Source organism: Sminthopsis crassicaudata, chromosome 5, assembly GCF_048593235.1.
Source record: "Sminthopsis crassicaudata isolate SCR6 chromosome 5, ASM4859323v1, whole genome shotgun sequence".
In the NCBI taxonomy this organism is placed as follows: domain Eukaryota; kingdom Metazoa; phylum Chordata; class Mammalia; order Dasyuromorphia; family Dasyuridae; genus Sminthopsis; species Sminthopsis crassicaudata.
The window spans coordinates 312310031-312328425 of record NC_133621.1 but is presented as its reverse complement, the minus strand read 5'-3'; the positions used below and the strand labels follow the sequence as shown (position 1 = coordinate 312328425).

The 18395-nt window shown below is 39.9% G+C and overlaps 1 long non-coding RNA gene across 4 annotated transcripts; it reads right to left on the bottom strand.

Annotated features, from left to right (window-relative positions):
• Positions 1-3408: 3408 nt before the first annotated feature.
• On the bottom strand, positions 3409-13955 carry LOC141545111 (uncharacterized). Of its 4 annotated transcripts, none has more exons than XR_012482891.1 (6): positions 12816-13955; positions 12028-12176; positions 9674-9825; positions 7078-7226; positions 6014-6119; positions 3409-4452 (listed from the first exon to the last, which is right to left on the bottom strand). It is a non-coding gene; the product is annotated as an uncharacterized LOC141545111 (long non-coding RNA). The 4 variants fall into 4 exon arrangements; XR_012482890.1 differs by lacking the exon at positions 9674-9825 and having other exon boundaries at positions 12816-12907; positions 13315-13955; XR_012482889.1 differs by lacking the exon at positions 9674-9825.
• Between the last annotated feature and the right edge of the window lie 4440 nt (positions 13956-18395).

The window sequence follows — 18395 nt, the reverse complement described above, 5'->3', positions numbered from 1 at the left end:
CCATAACCCAACGGAAGGGAGCGGAGGGGGCAGCCGGAAACCGACAGACCACCGACAACGGGCATCTCGAGTCTTCCCCGGGCAAGCCCGACCACGGGGAGGCATCACAGGAAGGCAGCGGCAGGGGCGAGAGCACCGCGCTCGTCACCCCGTCGGGGCTGCTGCCGAACAGAATCGGCCCTAGGAGCAGGGCCCGGTCCGCAGAATACGGGCAGGAACCGACACTCACCCCCCTTCCCCGGGCGGAGCAGGGGGGGAGCCGAGAACAGGCACGAGCAACAACGGAAGCCGCCCCCATCGCCTGCCTGACGGCCCTCCCTCGCGGGACCAGGGTCACCACATCGATCCGAGAGAACTCCCAGCGAAGCGGAGTGCCAAGCCCGACGCCCAGACACGCGCTCACCAAACGCGGCTCGAGCGAGCAGGCAACGGCCCAGAGCCGGACGCGACCCGGGCAAGGATCAGTCACATACCGCCGCGGAGGAAGAGGACGGCAAGGATGCCGAAAAAGCCAGCGGCGAGTCCCCGGGAAGAAGTCAACACCGCGGCTGAGGAAAGCAGGACGGTGAAAAAAGCCCAAGGCGCCGGGCGGGGCAGAGAACCGGGAATCTGAAGCAGGAAAGATTCAGAATCATACCCAGGACGTCAGGGGTCTCGGGCAGCCTACAACGCTCAGAAAAGCCCCGCGCTATTCTCTGGCTTGCTCTCCCATTGCCAACAACGGCCAGAACACTGCTTCCTCACTATTCTCCAGGCACAAACACGCCTTGGAGGACAAAAAAAATACGTTCCACTTTACCGGGATCAACCTGAAATCAGAGCCGGACTCGTGGAACTCAGGCCCGGGTAAGGCCAGTAGCCAAGTCCCCATAGGACTTCCGGAGACCCACCAATCCGCGGGAAAACGCCGGCCCAGCGCGGCCAGCGACTCGGGTCCGCCGGGCCCCGCCCCCGACAAGCCCCCACGGAGAGGACGACCCGCTGCGAAGCTCACAAGGGGGCGCTATACAACCCGCTCGTGCGCAGCTCCGCCAGAGACTAAGTCCGAATTTTCTCCGCCAGAGACTAAGTCCGAATTTTCACCGCCAGAGACTAAGTCCGAATTTTCACCGCCAGAGACTAAGTCCGAATTTTCTCCGCCAGAGACTAAGTCCGAATTTTCTCCGCCAGAGACTAAGTCCGAATTTTCTCCGCCAGAGACTAAGTCCGAATTTTCTCCGCCAGAGACTAAGTCCGAGAGTGCTCTTTCCCCCACCCCCCACCCCCCGCCCCCCACCCCCGTTCCACGCCACAGCTATAGCTCGTGATCATGCAAAGACACTAACAAATTTTTCTTCCCATTCAGCCTTCCCCCTCCCCCGAAGTCACACTCAGAAATAATTCGCTATCCCCCCACCCAAGGAAAAAAATACATAACTAGAACCTTGTAAATTTACTTGCCCCCCACTCCCCCCACCACACCATCCCTTTTTTTTTAAACCCTGAAATTAGGTGCAGAAATAATTCCCTACCCCCCCACCAGAAAAAAAAAAAAAAAAGAACTTGTAAGTTTGCTTCTTCCCCCCCCCATCCCTTTTTTTTTTTTTTTTTAACCCTGCAATCAGGCACAGAAATAATTCTCTACCCCCGCCCAGGAGAAAAAAAAAATAAACAAAACTTGTAAGTTTACTTCTTTCCCACCCACCCTCCACCCCTCGCATCCTTTTATTTTTTTAACCCTGAAATTAGGTGCAGAAATAATTCCCTACCCCCGACCAGAGGGAAAACAAAAACAAAAACAACAACAACAACTTGTAAGTTTGCTTCTTCCCCCCCCACCCCACCCCTTTTTTTTTTTTTTTAACCCTGCAATTAGGTGCAGAAATAATTCTCTACCCCCGCCCAGGAGAAAAAAAAAAAAAAAACACTTGTAAGTTTACTTCTTTCCCACCCACCCCCCACCCCTCGCATCCTTTTTTATTTTTTTTAACCCTGAAATTAGGAAATTAGGTGCAGAAATAATTCTCTACCCCTGCCCAGGAAAAATTAAAAAAAAAAAATTGAAAATTGTAAGTTGGCTTCTTCCCCCCCCCATCCTTTTTTTTTTAATCCTGCAGTCAGACGCAGAAATAATTCTTTGCCCCCGCCCAAGACAAAAAAAAAAAAAAAAAAAAAAAGCCTTGTAATTTTACTATCTTCCACACATCCCCGCTCCCCCCTCCGCGAGCCCCCCCCCCTTCCCTCTATCCGCAGGAGGGAAAAAATTTGTCACTTTACTCCCACCCATCCTTTTCTTTTCTTTTCCTTTTTTTTTTTTTTTTTTAACCTGCAATTAGGCGCAGAAATAATTCTCTACCCCCGACCAGAGGGAAAACAAAAACAAAAACAACAAAAAAAACCAACAACAACAACTTGTAAGTTTGCTTCTTCTCCCCCATCCCCCCCCTTTTTTTTAACCCTGCAATTAGGTGCAGAAATAATTCTCTACCCCCGCCCAGGAGAAAAAAAAAAAAAAATTGTAAGTTTACTTCTTTCCCACCCACCCCCCACCCCTCGCATCCTTTTTTATTTTTTTAACCCTGAAATTAGGAAATTAGGTGCAGAAATAATTCTCTACCCCTGCCCAGGAAAAATGCAAAAATAAATGAAAATTGTAAGTTGACTTCTTCCCCCCCCCATCCTTTTTTTTTTTTAATCCTGCAGTCAGACACAGAAATAATTCTTTGCCCCCGCCCAAGACAAAAAAACAAACAAACAAAAAAAAGCCTTGTAATTTTACTATCTTCCACACACCCCCGCCCCCCCTCCCCCGCGAGGGCCCCCCCACCCTCCCCCCCCCCTTCCTTCTATCCGCAGGAGGGAAAAAATTTGTCACTTTACTCCCACCCATCCTTTTCTTTTCTTTTCCTTTTTTTTTTTTTTTTTTAACCTGCAATTAGGCGCAGAAATAATTCTCTACCCCAGCCCAGGGGGGGGAGAAAAAAAATAATCTTATGTTTACTTCCCCCCCCCGGCCCTTTTTTTAGGGGGAGAGGGGGCGCCAGGCAAACGGATCTCATTTTTCCAATGAAACATACTTTTACACGTTAATTTTTGGAAAACTGAGCTCCGAAATTTTCTCCCTCCCTCCCTTTTATCTTTGCCCTAGGAGCAAACGTTTCCTGACACCAGATCCCCACCCACCCCAACCCCGTGTAAAGTATATATTCCCCTATGCTTTTTTTTAAAAAGCTTTTTTTTTTTTTTCAACGTACCCAGAAAGGGAGCCTTCAACATTCATTCATTTACTTATCAATCCCAAATTTTTCTCCCTTTCTCCCTCTGACGTGAGCACCACCCTGGCCCACCCATTTCTCTTGCCAGCTAATCGATTCCCCACCCCACCCCCTTCCAGGGGAGAAAAAGAAAATCACCACTACAAACCAGGTGTTTGCTTTTCTTTTTTTATTTTTAATTCTAAATCCTCACCTGCATCCGTTATTTCTCACTCCACCCCATTCCCTACCACTCAGATTGCAAGAAATCCGAATAAGACATTTCCCACGTTATTGGGGGGTGGGGGAAAGGGGGATGAAATGAAAATCATATGTTCCAGGTCAATTTTTCCCTCCCAAAATCCTCTATTATTTGATCTTCCCTTAGTCTCTTGGCTCCTACAAGTCCATTTCTCAAAATCCCCTTCCTTGGCTTTGGCTATGTCCCTGAATCCCTAACTCAGGTAACCCTTTTGGGAACTGATCTCGGTATCAAGACAGGGTGCAATGTGATCTGGGTCTACTTTCCAGTGCTCGGGGCAGATTTATTTTCTTTTTCTTTGGGGAAGACGGGGAGGGGGGCCCCAATACCGACTGCCTGGCATTCCAGCTTGGAGCTTTGTCTTTAACAAACACTTTCTCCTTTATATTCATTACTTAAACTGTTCCACAGATCAGATCAACCACTGTTTTGTTTGTTAATTTTTTTTTTTGGGGGGGGGGTTCAATTTCTCAAATACATTGGACATGTAGTTAGTAAAAGCTCAGCTTACTCCCCTCTCCATAACCGCCCACATTTCTTTGGATACCGTTCGAATTTATTGTGCTTCCACCAAAAAGGAATGAATCATATGGTTTCTTAACTGGAACTGGCAGCAGCCATAAAGGAAAGAATCTTAGAAGTCAAAAGTTTTTGTTTGTTATTTTTATAGCAGCTGATACCTTCCATACTTCTGGATTGTTTTCTTTCCTAAGATATTTGAGTTTTGTTTCAGTTTTGTCTGGGGGAACTCATCAATATCTTCTTCCAATTTTTCTTTGCTAAATCGGGGTTCTGTAAGTATTCCCTTTTCTTTTGTGTTTGTTGGGCAATTACTTTTTTGCTAAAATTCATTCTTTTTGTGGAGATCTTCTATCTTCAATTTCAACTCAAACCCTAATAATTGTTTGCCTTTCATCTTTCTGGGTTGTTCATTCACCTTTTTCATTTTGGATCTTGCTGGTTTGAATTGTTTAAAAAAAAAAAAAAAAAAAAAAAAAGGAAAGAAAAAGTGAAAGCACAATTAGCCAGTTATTTATCTCTTCATTTCTCTCCCTGACAGCATAGGCAAATCCCCAACTCCTAATCCTTATTTTTTCTGAGCTCAGCAATGAGCATTTTCCAAGTTGGCTTTTAGATATATAGTTTCCCAATGTGTTACTTTGTTCTGTCTCCCCCCTCTCTTCCTCAACAGCAACTGTAGCAAGCAAGACCCCAAAAGTACAGCAAACAAAACCCACAGAAGCAATCACAATCACAACAAAGCTCTGCCTGCATCCCTCAGGTCCTGGTCAACACCTAGAACCAGAGGGACTTCCCTTCTGAATCCCTGTGTTTTTTTTTTGTTTGTTTTTTTTTTAGGGGGGAACATCTTGGCCTGCTGGAAGTGGGTGGGAGGGGGGGGCCCGAAGGGAAGGGTTAGGGAAACAAATCAACCCTTTTTTTCCCCCTAAGAATTTCATTGTGGAATAAGCAGCCAACTTAATCTCTAGTCCCTAGACTACACCAAATAGCAAAGTTCTAATTTCAGGGTAATTAGCCCTTTAATACAAGGCCTGACTGGAAAGCAGCAATCATTTAATATATACTTATGTGCTTAATATAATATTGTGGTACTATGGAATATATCTACTAGACATATAAGAATACACTATGACAATAATATAACACTAGATTGAGTGTAGGTCTCTCCCCCAACCCCCCAGTTCACATATCTAAAACCGGAATCCACAAACTAAGGAAAACTGAAAAATTTTACTACATTTCTCATTTTGAACACCTGTACTAGAACCCCCTCCCTCCACAATCTCTCCCTGGAAAGTAAACTCCCCACTTCCTCCCTCCCCCTCCTCACAGCCCTTAAACTCAGGGATACTCAGGTTGGAAGGCAAAGGTTAGTTCTTGCCACAAGGAGGAGACAGAATACACCGGTTCAGGCTTTGCAGAATTGAATTGGTGATAAAAAACAAGAAAGGAAAACTATTTGGGGTGGGGAGATGAGCCTCTATTTTTGCTCCCCTGCATTTTTGATTTCCTTCACAGGTTAATTGTACACTGTTTCCATGTCAGATTCCTCTTGTACAGAAAAATAACTGTTTGTACATATATATATATCGTATTTAATTTATACTTTCACATATTTAACATATATGAGTCAACCTGCCATCTGGGGGCGATGGGGGGGGGGGAGGAGGAAGGAGGGCAAAACTTGTCATTGTTGTGAAATTACCCACTCATCTATCTGCTAAATAAAAACCATTTTTTAAAATAAAATAAATAAAAAGATTAAAATAAAATAATTTTTTAAAAATCTGTGGGTTAGCACACATTTCCCACCTCATCAAAAAAAAATTATATACATAAATAGGTGTAAATGAAATATTCACCATAATAGTCATGATCAACTTATAAAAGGAGAAACCGAAGCTCTCAGAACAAATGTTTCCAAGGCATGAACTTGTTGAATGTCTTGAAACCATAATCCTTAAGTGCTCAAATCAATTTTGAGAAAAGGACTCACAGGGTTTGTTGGAATAATTCTGGGGGGGGGGGGGGTAAGGTTTTATTCTGGAGTATCTTCTTGTGTAATCAGGCATGAGAAAGGAATATGTGTGAGGCAGGTGGATCTGTGCAGGGGAGAGAGATAGCGTTAGAACATGTTTTCCTTAAATATTATTCTTCTGTAAGAAATGTCCAACAGGATGGTTTTATATATATATATATATATATATATATATATATATATATATATATATATATATATATATATATGCTTAATATAATATTGTAGTACTGTGGAATATATCTACTAGATATATAATACTACACTAAGACAGAGTAATATAACACTAGACTGAGTGTAGGTCTCTCCCCCCCCCCACCCCCCAGTTCACATATCTAAAACCAGAATCCACAGACTAAGGAAAATTGAAAATTTTGACTACATTTCTCATCTTGAGCCCCTTTACTAGGACCTCACCTTCACAATCTCTTCCTGGAAAATATCCTCCCCACTTCCTCCCTCCTCATCCTCACAGCCCTTAAAGTCAGGGACCATCAGGCAGGAAGGCAGAGGTTAGTTCTTGCCACAAGGAGGGGACAGAATACACCTCTTCAGGCTTTGCAGAATGGAATGGGTGGTAGAAACAAGAACTTTTTTTTTGGATGGGGGGGAATGAGCCTCTATTTTTGTTCCCCTGCATTTTTTATTTCCTTCACAGGTTAATTTTACACTGTTTCCAAGGCAGATTCCTCTTGTACAGTACAGCAGAAAAACTGTTTGAATATGTATGCATAGATTGTATTTAATTTATACTTTAATCTATTTAACATGTAGGGGTCAACCTGCCCTGTCTGTGAGGGAGGGGGTGGGAAGGAGCGGAAAACTTGTCAATGTTGTGAAATTAGCCACTCATCTATCTGCTAAATAAAAACTAATTTTTTAAAAATAAAATTATGAAAATATTGAAAATAAAGCAAATTTTTAAAAATGTATGGGTTAGTACACCACATTTCCCACCTCATCAAAAAAATATATAAATATATATATATATATATATATATAGGTTTAAATGAAATATTCACCATAAAAGTCATCGTCAACTTGAAAGGAGAAACTGAAGCTCTCAGAACAGGTTTCCAAGGCATGACCTTTTTGAATGTCTTGAAAGTATATTCCTTAAGTGCTCAAATCAATTATGAGAAAAGGACTGACAGGGTTTGTTGGAATAATTCTGGAAAAAAAAAAAAAAAAGTTTTTATTATGGAGTATCTCCTTTTGTAATCAGGCATGAGACAGGAATATGTGTAAGACAGGTGGATCTGTGGAAGGGAGAGAGACACCAAGAGAACATGTTTTCCTCAAATATTATTGTTCTGTAAGAAATGACCAACAGGATGATTTCAGAAAGGCCTGGAGAGCCTGACAAGTAGCCTGCAAAGAGGAGAGGAAAGCTAGTCCAAACAGCCTCCCAAAGCTTGAGGTGAAGTTGTCCTTAAATGGTGTTCCAGATATCCAAAAGTTCATTCTGGCCTAGAATCAGCATTGTCCATGTTTCCATCTGTCCTCACATAGTGACCAGCTGTGTTCCCCTGCTAGTAGGGGCTAACCTCTGATTTTTTAGTTTAGTTTAGTTTAGTTTAGTTTTGTTTGGCTGAGGCAATTGGGGTTCAGTAACTTGCCCAGGGTCACACAGCTAGGAAGTATTAGGTGTCTGAGGCCACATTTGAACTCAAGTCCTCCTGATTTCAGGGCCTGTTCTCTATCTGCTGCACTAATTACCCCCCTCCCTGCTTTTTTAATTGTATTTATTTATTTAGTCCTGAGCACAGGACCTGGTGAATTGTAAGTTATATATATGTCTACATACATATATACCCATATATATTCCATTATTGTTCTGTAAAAAATGACCAACAGGATGATTTCAGAAAGGCCTGGAGATACTTACATGAACTGTTGCTGCATTTAAAGAGCAGGACCAGGAGATCATCATTTACTTCTACAACAATACTATACAATATAATATAGATAATATATAATAACCCTAATCCTAAATTGGTCTTATACCACAAAACAACTCTTTGGACAAGTATACATATATTGTATTTAAATTATACTTTAACCTATTTAACATGTATTCGTCCACCTGCCACTTGGGGAGGAGGGGAAGGAGTGGAAGGAGGGGAAAACTTGTAAAATTACCCACTCATCTATCTGGTAAATAAAAACTATTTAAAAAAATAGTAATAAATTTTTAGAAATGTGTGGGTTACCACACCCCATTTCCCACCTCTTCAAAAAAAATATATGTGTATATATATATATATATATACATATTTTGTGATCAATATATATCCTTTTATATATTATATAATTATATATAATATATATCATTTTATCAATATATATATATTGATTTTATCAATATATCACATATATTGATATATTATATATTTATAAATAGATCACTATCTATCATTTTATATATTATATAATTACACATATAATACATGAAATTATAGATAGATAGATAGATAGATAGATAGATAGATAGATATAATAGATATATATATATAATATATCTCTAGTTCTCCTTTGGTCACAAATTCCTTCAACCCTCCCCCCCCCCCAAGAATTTCATTGTGCAGTAAACAGCCAACTTAATCTCTAATCCCTAGACTACACCTAATAGCAAAGTTCTAATTTCAGGGTAATTAGCCCTTTAACACAAGGCCTGACTGGAAAGCAGCAATCATTTAATATATACTTATGTGCTTAATATAATATTGGGGTACTGTGGAATATATCTACTAGACATATAATACTACACTATGACATCATAATATAACATTATACTGAGTGTAAGACTCGCCCCGCCCCGCCCCCCCAGTACATATAATCTAAAACCAGAATCCACAAACTAAGGAAAACTGAACATTTTTACCACATTTCTCATTTTGAGCACCTGTACTAGGACCCCTCCCTTCACAATCTCCTCCTGGAAAATACACTCCTCACTTCCTCCCTCCCCCTCCTCACAGCCCTTAAACTCAGGCATACTCAGGCTGGAAGGCAAAGGTTAGTTCTTCCCACAAGGAGGAGAGGAGACAGAATACACCTCCTCAGGCTTTGCAGAATTGATTGGGTGGTAGAAACAAGAAAGGAGAACTATTTGGGAGATGAGCCTCTATTTCTGTTCCCCCACATTTTTGATTTCCGTCAGAGGTTAATAGCACACTGTTTCAAATTCAGATTCTTCTTGTACAGCAAAATAACCGTTTGGACATATATATATATATATATATATATATATATATATATATATATATATATATGTATGTGTGTGTGTGTGTGTGTGTGTATCTATGTATGTATGTATATATATGTATGTATGTATGTATATTGTATTTAATTTATACTTTAACCTATTTAACATGTATGGGTGAACCTGATATGGGGGGGGGGGGAGAAGGAGGGGGAAAAGGGTCAATGTTGTGAAATTACCCACTCATCTTTCTGATACATAAAAAATAAAATAATTAAAATAAAACAAATTTTAAAAATCTGTGGGTTAGCACACATTTCCCACCTCATCAATATATATATATATATATATATATATATATATATATATATATATATATATATATTATATATAGGTGTAAATGAAATATTCACCATAATAATCATCATCAACTTAAAAGGAGAAACTGAAGGTCTCAGAATACACGTTTCCAAGGTCATAATCTTTTTCAATGTCTTGAAACCACAATCATTAAGGGCCCAAATCTGTTTTGAGGAAAGGACTCACATGATTTGTTGGAATAATTCTGAAAAACAACCAAAAAAAAAAAATAGGTTTTCTTATGGAGTTTCTCCTTGTGTAAACAGGTATGACACAGGAACATATGTGAGGCAGGTGATCTGTGACGGCGAGAGAGATACCAATAGAACATGTTTTCCTTAAATGTTATTGTTCTGTAAGAAATGACCAACAGGATGATTTCAGAAAGGCCTGAAGAGACTGACAAGTAGCCTGCAAAGAGGAGAGGAAAGCTAGTCCAAACAGCCTCCCAAAGCTTGATTTGAAGTTGTCCTTAAATGAAATTCCAGATATCCAGAAGTTCATTCTGGCCTAGAATCAGCATTGCCTATGTTTCCATCTGTCCTCACATAGTGACCAGCTCTGTTCCCCTGCTAACAGGGGCTAACCTCTGGTTTTTTATTTTTGTTTTTGTTTCTGTTTTGCTGAGGCAAATGGGTTCAAGGAACTTGCCTAGGGTCACATAGCTAGGAAGTGTTAGTTGTCTGAAGCCACATTTGAACTGAGGTCCTCCTCATTTCAGGGCCTGTTCTCTATCTGCTGCAATAACTAGCTGCCCCCCTCCCCACCTCTGCTTTCTTTATTTTATTTATTTATTTTGTTAATGAGCACATGACCTAGTAAATTGTAAGTAATTTAGGGTTAGGGTTAGGTCTGTGTTTGTGTGTGTGTGTGTCTGTGTGTGTGTCTGTGTGTGTGTGTGTGTGTGCATACAATATTTTTCTGTAATAAATGACCAACAGGATGATTTCAGAAAGGCCTGGAGAGTCTTATGTGAACTGTTGCTTCATGAAAAGATCAGGACCAGGAGATCATCATATACTTCTTCAACAATATTATATAATATAATAAGTATAATACATAATAACCCTAACCCTAACTGGGGCTTGTACAGCAAAACAACTGTTTGGACATGTATACATATATTGCATTTAATTTATACTTTAACATATTTAACATGAATGGGTCAACCTGAGATTTGGAGGAGGGGAGGGGGAAGGAGGGGAAAATTTGTCAGTGTTGTGAAATTACCCTGGCATCTATCTGGTAAGTAAAAACTGTTAAAAATAAATAATAATAATAAAAATGCATGGGTTGGCCGAGATATTGATAAAAATTATCTTTGAGGCAGGCTGGGAGAAGCTTCTGATAAAGTTCAGTTTAGCTTTTCAGTACAACCCTCTGCAGCTCTCTCTTGTCCAGTGAAAAGTCTAAGTCCGGGTTTGGCGAAGGGAAGAATGTCCAATAGCCATTCTCTCTCTCTTTTTTTTTTTCAAAAGACAGATTTCTTTAGGGAAATAGGCTACAGATAAAACCCTACAGAAGGTGGGTCTCAGTAGTATGCTGTAATTTGGATTTCTGACTGGATCCGTTTCCCAGAGGTTGGGAGCCAGACTGCCTCAGGGATGAATTATTTATCAGTTCCTCTGCTAACGACAGCTAACCAGGAAGACTTCTCCCCAAATCAAGGATCAAGACCAGCTTAAACTTCACATTTCTGACCAGGCTGAGAAGGGCATGTTGTGATCAATCAGGATCTCCGATTCTCCTTTGCTCACACATTCCTTCAACCCTTTCTTTTTACTACATTTCTCATCTTGAGCCCCTTTACTAGGACCTCACCTTCACAATCTCTTCCTGGAAAATATCCTCCCCACTTCCTCCCTCCCCATCCTCACAGCCCTTAAAGTCAGGGACCATCAGGCAGGAAGGCAGAGGTTAGTTCTTGCCACAAGGAGGGGACAGAATACACCTCTTCAGGCTTTGCAGAATGGAATGGGTGGTAGAAACAAGAACTTTTTTTTTGGATGGGGGGGAATGAGCCTCTATTTTTGTTCCCCTGCATTTTTTATTTCCTTCACAGGTTAATTTTACACTGTTTCCAAGGCAGATTCCTCTTGTACAGTACAGCAGAAAAACTGTTTGGATATGTATGCATAGATTGTATTTAATTTATATTTTAACCTATTTAACATGTAGGGGTCAACCTGCCCCGTGTGGGGCGGGGTGGGAAGGAGGGGTAAAATTGTCAATGTTTTGAAATTACCCCCTCATCTATATGCTAAATAAAAACTATTTTTAAAAAATAAAATAATGAAAATATTGAAAATAAAGCAAATAAAAAAATGTATGGGTTAGTACACCACATTTCCCACCTCATCAAAAAAATATATAAATATATATATATATGTTTAAATGAAATATTCACCATAAAAGTCATCGTCAACTTGAAAGGAGAAACTGAAGCTCTCAGAACAGGTTTCCAAGGCATGACCTTTTTGAATGTCTTGAAAGTATATTCCTTAAGTGCTCAAATCAATTATGAGAAAAGGACTGACAGGGTTTGTTGGAATAATTCTGAAAAAAAAAAAAAAAAAAAAAAAGGTTTTATTATGGAGTATCTCCTTTTGTAATCAGGCATGAGACAGGAATATGTGTAAGACAGGTGGATCTGTGGAAGGGAGAGAGACACCAAGAGAACATGTTTTCCTTAAATATTATTGTTCTGTAAGAAATGACCAACAGGATGATTTCAGAAAGGTCTGGAGAGACTGACAAGTAGCCTGCAAAAGAGGAGAGGAAAGCTAGTGCAAACAGCCTCCCAAAGCTCGAGGTGAAGTTGTCCTTAAATGGTGTTCCAGATATCCAAAAGTTCATTCTGCCTAGAATCAGTATTGCCCATGTTTACATCTGTCCTCACATAGTGACCAACTGTGTTCCCTGGTAACGGGGCTAACCTCTGATTTTTTTTTTTTTTGGTTTTGCCAAGGCAATTGGGGTTCAGTAACTTGCCCAGGGTCACACAGCTAGGAAGTGTTAGGTGTCTGAGGCCACATTTGAACTCAGGTCCTCCTGATTTCAGGGCCTGTTCTCTATCTGCTGCACTAACTAGCTGCCCCCCCCCCCCCACACACCTATGCTTTCTTTATTGTATTTATTTACTTAGTCCTGAGCACAGGACCTGGTAAATTGTAGGTTATATATACGTATACTTACCTCTATACACATATACATTCCTTTCTTGTTCTGTGAAAAATGACCAACAGGATGATTTCAGAAAGGCCTGGACATACTTACATGAACTGTTGCTGCATTTAAAGAGCAGGACCAGGAGATCGTCATTTACTTCTACAACAATACTATATAATATAATATACATAATATATAACAACCCTGATCTTAAATTGGTCTAGTATAACAAAACAACACTTTGGACAAGTAAACATATATTGTATTTAATTTCTACTTTAACCTCTTTAACAGGTATTGGTCAACCTGACATCTGGGGGGGTAGGGGTGGGAAGGAGGGGAAAACTTGTCATTGTTGTGAAATTACCCACTCATCTATCTGCTAAATAAAAACTATTTTTTAAAAAATAAAATAAATAAAATGATTAAAATGAAACAAATTTTTAAAAATCTGTGGGTAATCACACATTTCCTATGTCATCAAAAAAAAATTATATATATAAATAGGTGTAAATGAAATATTCACCATAATAGTCATGATCAACTTAAAAGGAGAAACTGAAGCTCTCAGAACAAATGTTTCCAAGGCATGAACTTGTTGAATATCTTGAAACCATAATCCTTAAGTGCTCAAATCAATTTTGAGAAAAGGACTGACAGGGTTTGTTGGAATAATTCTGGGGGGAAAAAAAGTTTTATTATGGAGTATCTTCTTGTGTAATCAGGCATGAGACAGGAATATGTGTAAGACAGGTGGATCTGTGGAAGGGAGAGAGACACCAAGAGAACATGTTTTCCTTAAATATTATTGTTCTGTAAGAAATGACCAACAGGATGATTTCAGAAAGGCCTGGAGAGCCTGACAAGTAGCCTGCAAAGAGGAGAGGAAAGCTAGTGCAAACAGCCTCCCAAAGCTCGAGGTGAAGTTGTCCTTAAATGGTGTTCCAGATATCCAAAAGTTCATTCTGCCTAGAATCAGTATTGCCCATGTTTACATCTGTCCTCACATAGTGACCAGCTGTGTTCCCTGGTAACAGGGGCTAACCTCTGATTTTTTTTTTTTTTGGTTTTGCCAAGGCAATTGGGGTTCAGTGACTTGCCCAGGGTCACACAGCTAGGAAGTGTTAGGTGTCTGAGGCCACATTTGAACTCAGGTCCTCCTGATTTCAGGGCTGTTCTCTATCTGCTGCACTAACTAGCTGCCCCCCCCCCCCCCCCACACACCTATGCTTTCTTTATTGTATTTATTTACTTAGTCCTGAGCACAAGACCTGGTAAATTGTAGGTTATATATATGTCTACATACATATATATCCATATATATTCCATTATTGTTCTGTAAAAAATGACCAACAGGATGATTTCAGAAAGGCCTGGAGACACTTACGTGTACTGTTGCTGAATAGAAAGAGCAGGATCAGGAGATCATCATTTACTTCTACAACAATACTATATAATATAATATACATAACATATAAGAACCCTAACCCTAACTTGGTCTTGTAGAACAAAACAACTCTTTGGGCATGTATACATATATTGTATTTAATTTATACTTTAACATATTTAAGATGTAGGGGTCAACCTGCCATCTGGGGGTGGGAAGGAGGGGAAAACTTGTCAATGTTGTGAAATTACTCATCTTGTGTTAGGAAATCCAATTATTCCTGCTGGTTTTTAAAGTTCTTTAACAGTCTTACCTTGTGTTAGGGAATGTTTAACAGTCTCCTTATCAGCTTTGCTCTTTCAGAGTCAGATGTTTCTTAGATCTTCTCCTTTCTTTTGAGGTTTTTCTCTTTTTCTGTCTCTCTCTGATGGACATGGCGAATATGACTTGTTGGCACCCATGTGATTCCTTCTCCATCTGAAAAAATACAAGCAAACCCTCTCCCCCAGGAAGTTAACCTATCTGGTCCCTTCTATTCACCACTTTCTGGGTCTCTCCACATCACCTGGTGATTATCTAAGGACAGTGGAGCTGCTCACACTGGACACTGCCCTTCTGGTGGGTTATAAAACCTGTCTGTTGGAACCAGTGCATCTTTGTCAAAAATTTAAAAATTAATGGTATAGAGAACTAAATTTAGAAGTTCTCTAGGGTTACCTGTGGCTCCCACTTTCTTTTGTTTTTGGAGGAGTGTGTTAATGTGTCTGTTTCTTCTCTGTACTATTGCCTGACCTTGTGGATCAAAAGGTATTCCAGTAGTGTGTAAAATCTTATGCTGCGCACTGTCTAGAAGTATATGCAGGTCCATTACCTGTTTTTATTGCTTGTGGAACACCCATAATTGCAAATGCTTGGATAAGGAATTCAGTGACCACTCTGGCTGTGTCTTTTGCTGTTGGCACTGCAAAAGTGAATCCTGAAAAGGTATCTATCACCATGTGGATAAAAGACAGACGACCAAAAGATTTATAGTGGGTCACATCCATTTGTCAGATTTCATTGGGTCTCAAACCATGAGGATTCTTCCCTGGAGGGAGTGTAGGAGTGTGGAAAAGAAGGCAGGCTGTACAGCTTTTTACTATGCTCCTAGCTTCCTCTCTTGTTATATCAAATTGTAAACATAAAGCTCAGGCTGCCTGATGATATTTAGAATGAGATTCTTGTGCTGAAATAAAGGAGTACTGGTTAACATAGTTAAAAGGCTATCTGCCTTTGAATTTCTATCAAAAATAGGAAGTCCATTATGTGAGTGGATGTACAAGATATAAATCTTGCCTGGATGCTTTCTCACTTGCTCTTGAAGTTCTTTAAAGAGCTGATAAATATTAAAGGCTGCAAATTTTATTTGGGTTGTGGCAATTGTTTGTACCACACCTACTGAATAGGCTGAATCAATAATTATATTTATGTTTCCTGGGAAATAAGATCTGAGTAGATTGAAAAGAATTTCTAACTACTCTCTTTATGGTCAAATCATGAGAGTATAACAGCACAAATATTTTCTTTGGAGGCATCTATAAAGATTGTTGGTCCTTTAAGAGGAACCTTTTCTTCAAAAATCTATCGCCAATTATGTAGTAGTTGGGTTATCTTTAATGGAAATCCATGTGCAAAATGTGGAGCTGTGGCCAATAACATTTGCCATTTTGGGATGATCTCACACCATACATTAATCTATGCGTTAGTATAGAATGTGTATATTTTTTCAACACTTATCCCAGATAAATTGTACTACTCTCTCATAATAGTCTTTAATAAAATTCTAGCTACAAGCACTGGGTAAGGACTAAGGCTTTGTTCTGGTTGTGCTGGGAGGTTCACCCAGTCAATCACACTGTTTCCTTGATGAAAGACTGCTGTGGGTGCCTCTTTTGTAGCAAAAACTGATATTTCCAAGGGTTTTTGAGTGACTCTTTCAACCACATTGGATAAAGCCAGTTCAATTTCTCTCAAAGCCTCTTGTGCTTCTTTTGTAAGCTGGCCTTGTGAATTTAAAGCACTGTCTGCCCTTCAAATGTCATACAGAGGTTGCAGTTGATTGTTAGTTAAGCCTAACACTCGATTCATCCATTGGATATCTCCTAAAATTTTTTGGAAATCATTCAAAGTGTACAACTTCTCTGTGCTTAAAGAAAGCTTTTGTACTATGAGTGTCTTAGGATATACTTCATATCCTAAATATTGAAAATGAGCATGTCTTTGAATTTTTTCTATAGCTATATGCAGTTTGTAGTATTTTAGTGTTTCCATGGTTTTTTATAGACATGCTTCTAACATGTGTTCCTCAGGTGCACATCCCAAAATATCATCCATATAATGTAACAATATTACTTTTATGAAATCCTTTTCTTACTGGAGCAAGAGCAGCAGCAACATACATTTGTCACATAGTAGGGCTGTTTTTCATTCCCTGTGGCAAAACTGTCCATTCTTATCTTTTATAAGGCTCAGCCAAATTAACACTAGGCACTGAAAAAGCAAATCTTTTCATATCCTCTTTTTCTAGAGGGATAGAATAGAAACATTCCTTAATGTCTATAACCCAAAGAGGACATTCTCTTGGGAACTGAGTAGGAGATGGAAGTCCAGGCTGAAGAGTTCCCATAGTTTCCATCTGTTCATTTACTCTTAGATCAGTCAACATCCTCCATTTTCCAGATTTCTTTTTCACCACAAATACTGGGGAATTCCAAAGATTTAAGAGAAGGTCGCACGTGTCCTGGCACTATGTAATAATAAGGCCTGAATTTGATCACTTCTTAAGGACCACTATTGTACCCACATTGGTGAATCAGTCTTCCACTGAATAGGAACCAGTGATAGTGCAGGTAGGCCTTCAACAGCAGCCCTGCCTAAAAAGCTTAAGTACTTATTTGTAATCCTATTTGCTGTAAAATGTCTCTTCCCCCCAGATTGATGGGGATTTTTTCAACCACAAAAGGAGTAAAAACTCCTGTTTCATTTTCAAATGTCCATCTCAAAGGCATAGCACTAACTTCTGCTGCCATTGATCCTTCTACACCAGACAAGTAGGTGTCTGCCTTAATCTTTGGCCAGTGACTGTACTAATTGGCACCTCTAATAACTGTACGATCTGCACCCGTGTCTACCAATCCTTCTAATGGTATTCCATGTATATAAATAGTAAGCATATGTCGGTCAGCTGTCACAGCTGCTGTCCAATATATTCCTGGACTTTGTTCAATGGAGTCAGAATCTGGGTGACTGTCACCAGATTGCTTATTAGGGGTATGTAACAATAAGCCTGATGCTACTACTTCTCCTGTTGTCTACCTGTGTTAGTGACTGGGATATTAGCTACACGTACTCCAGTTTCCCACATCAGTGTATGGATGAAAACTGTTTTGTAAGTACTCTCAGAAGGTGAAATGGTCAAGCCTACTGTGCCTGGAGTCAAAGGATCCATAGGCTGAGCAAGAACAGATTTCACTTCTCCAGGGAATATCTCAGTAGTTTCTACTGCATACAACTTTATTAATTTCAATCATTTTCTTCCATCTCATTGCCTTTTGGCTGATTGATCATGTCTTAAATTACTCTGGATGTAACCTCAGCTGGCATCATGCCCCACTTGGGGGGATGAAGCTGGGCACCAACTCTCATTTCCCTGGGTCAATCTACATTCGAAGGCCCAGTGGAAGCCCTTGTGACATTTTGGACATGGAGATTTAGGTCTTCTCTCACCCTGTTTTCTCACTCTATCTCCATATCTACACATTGAGCTCTTAGAAGTCCAATTTTTCCACATAGGAAACATCGACGAATTTCTCTAGAAGTCCTTTGCCAAGAGGGACCCTGCCTTTCCATGTTCATCATAGTCTGGATGTAAAAAGTATTTGTTCCCACTGTAGAACATCATCTTATGATCTCCTCTAAAGGAGCATCTTTGTCTAATCCCCATATAATTCTTTTGCAAATCTCATTGGCATTTTCCTTAGCCAGATGTCTGGTCATTATTTCTATATCTACATTTTCTACAATAGTTCTTTTAACAGCAGTTTGCAAACATCCCACTCAATCTGCAAAAGTTTCATTGGGACCTTGCTCTATTTTAGTGAAAGCTTCCCCCCGATCTTTCTGTCCAGGGAGGGAACCCAAGCTTTTATTGCAGCCTTAGCAATTTGCTCATACACTCTTAT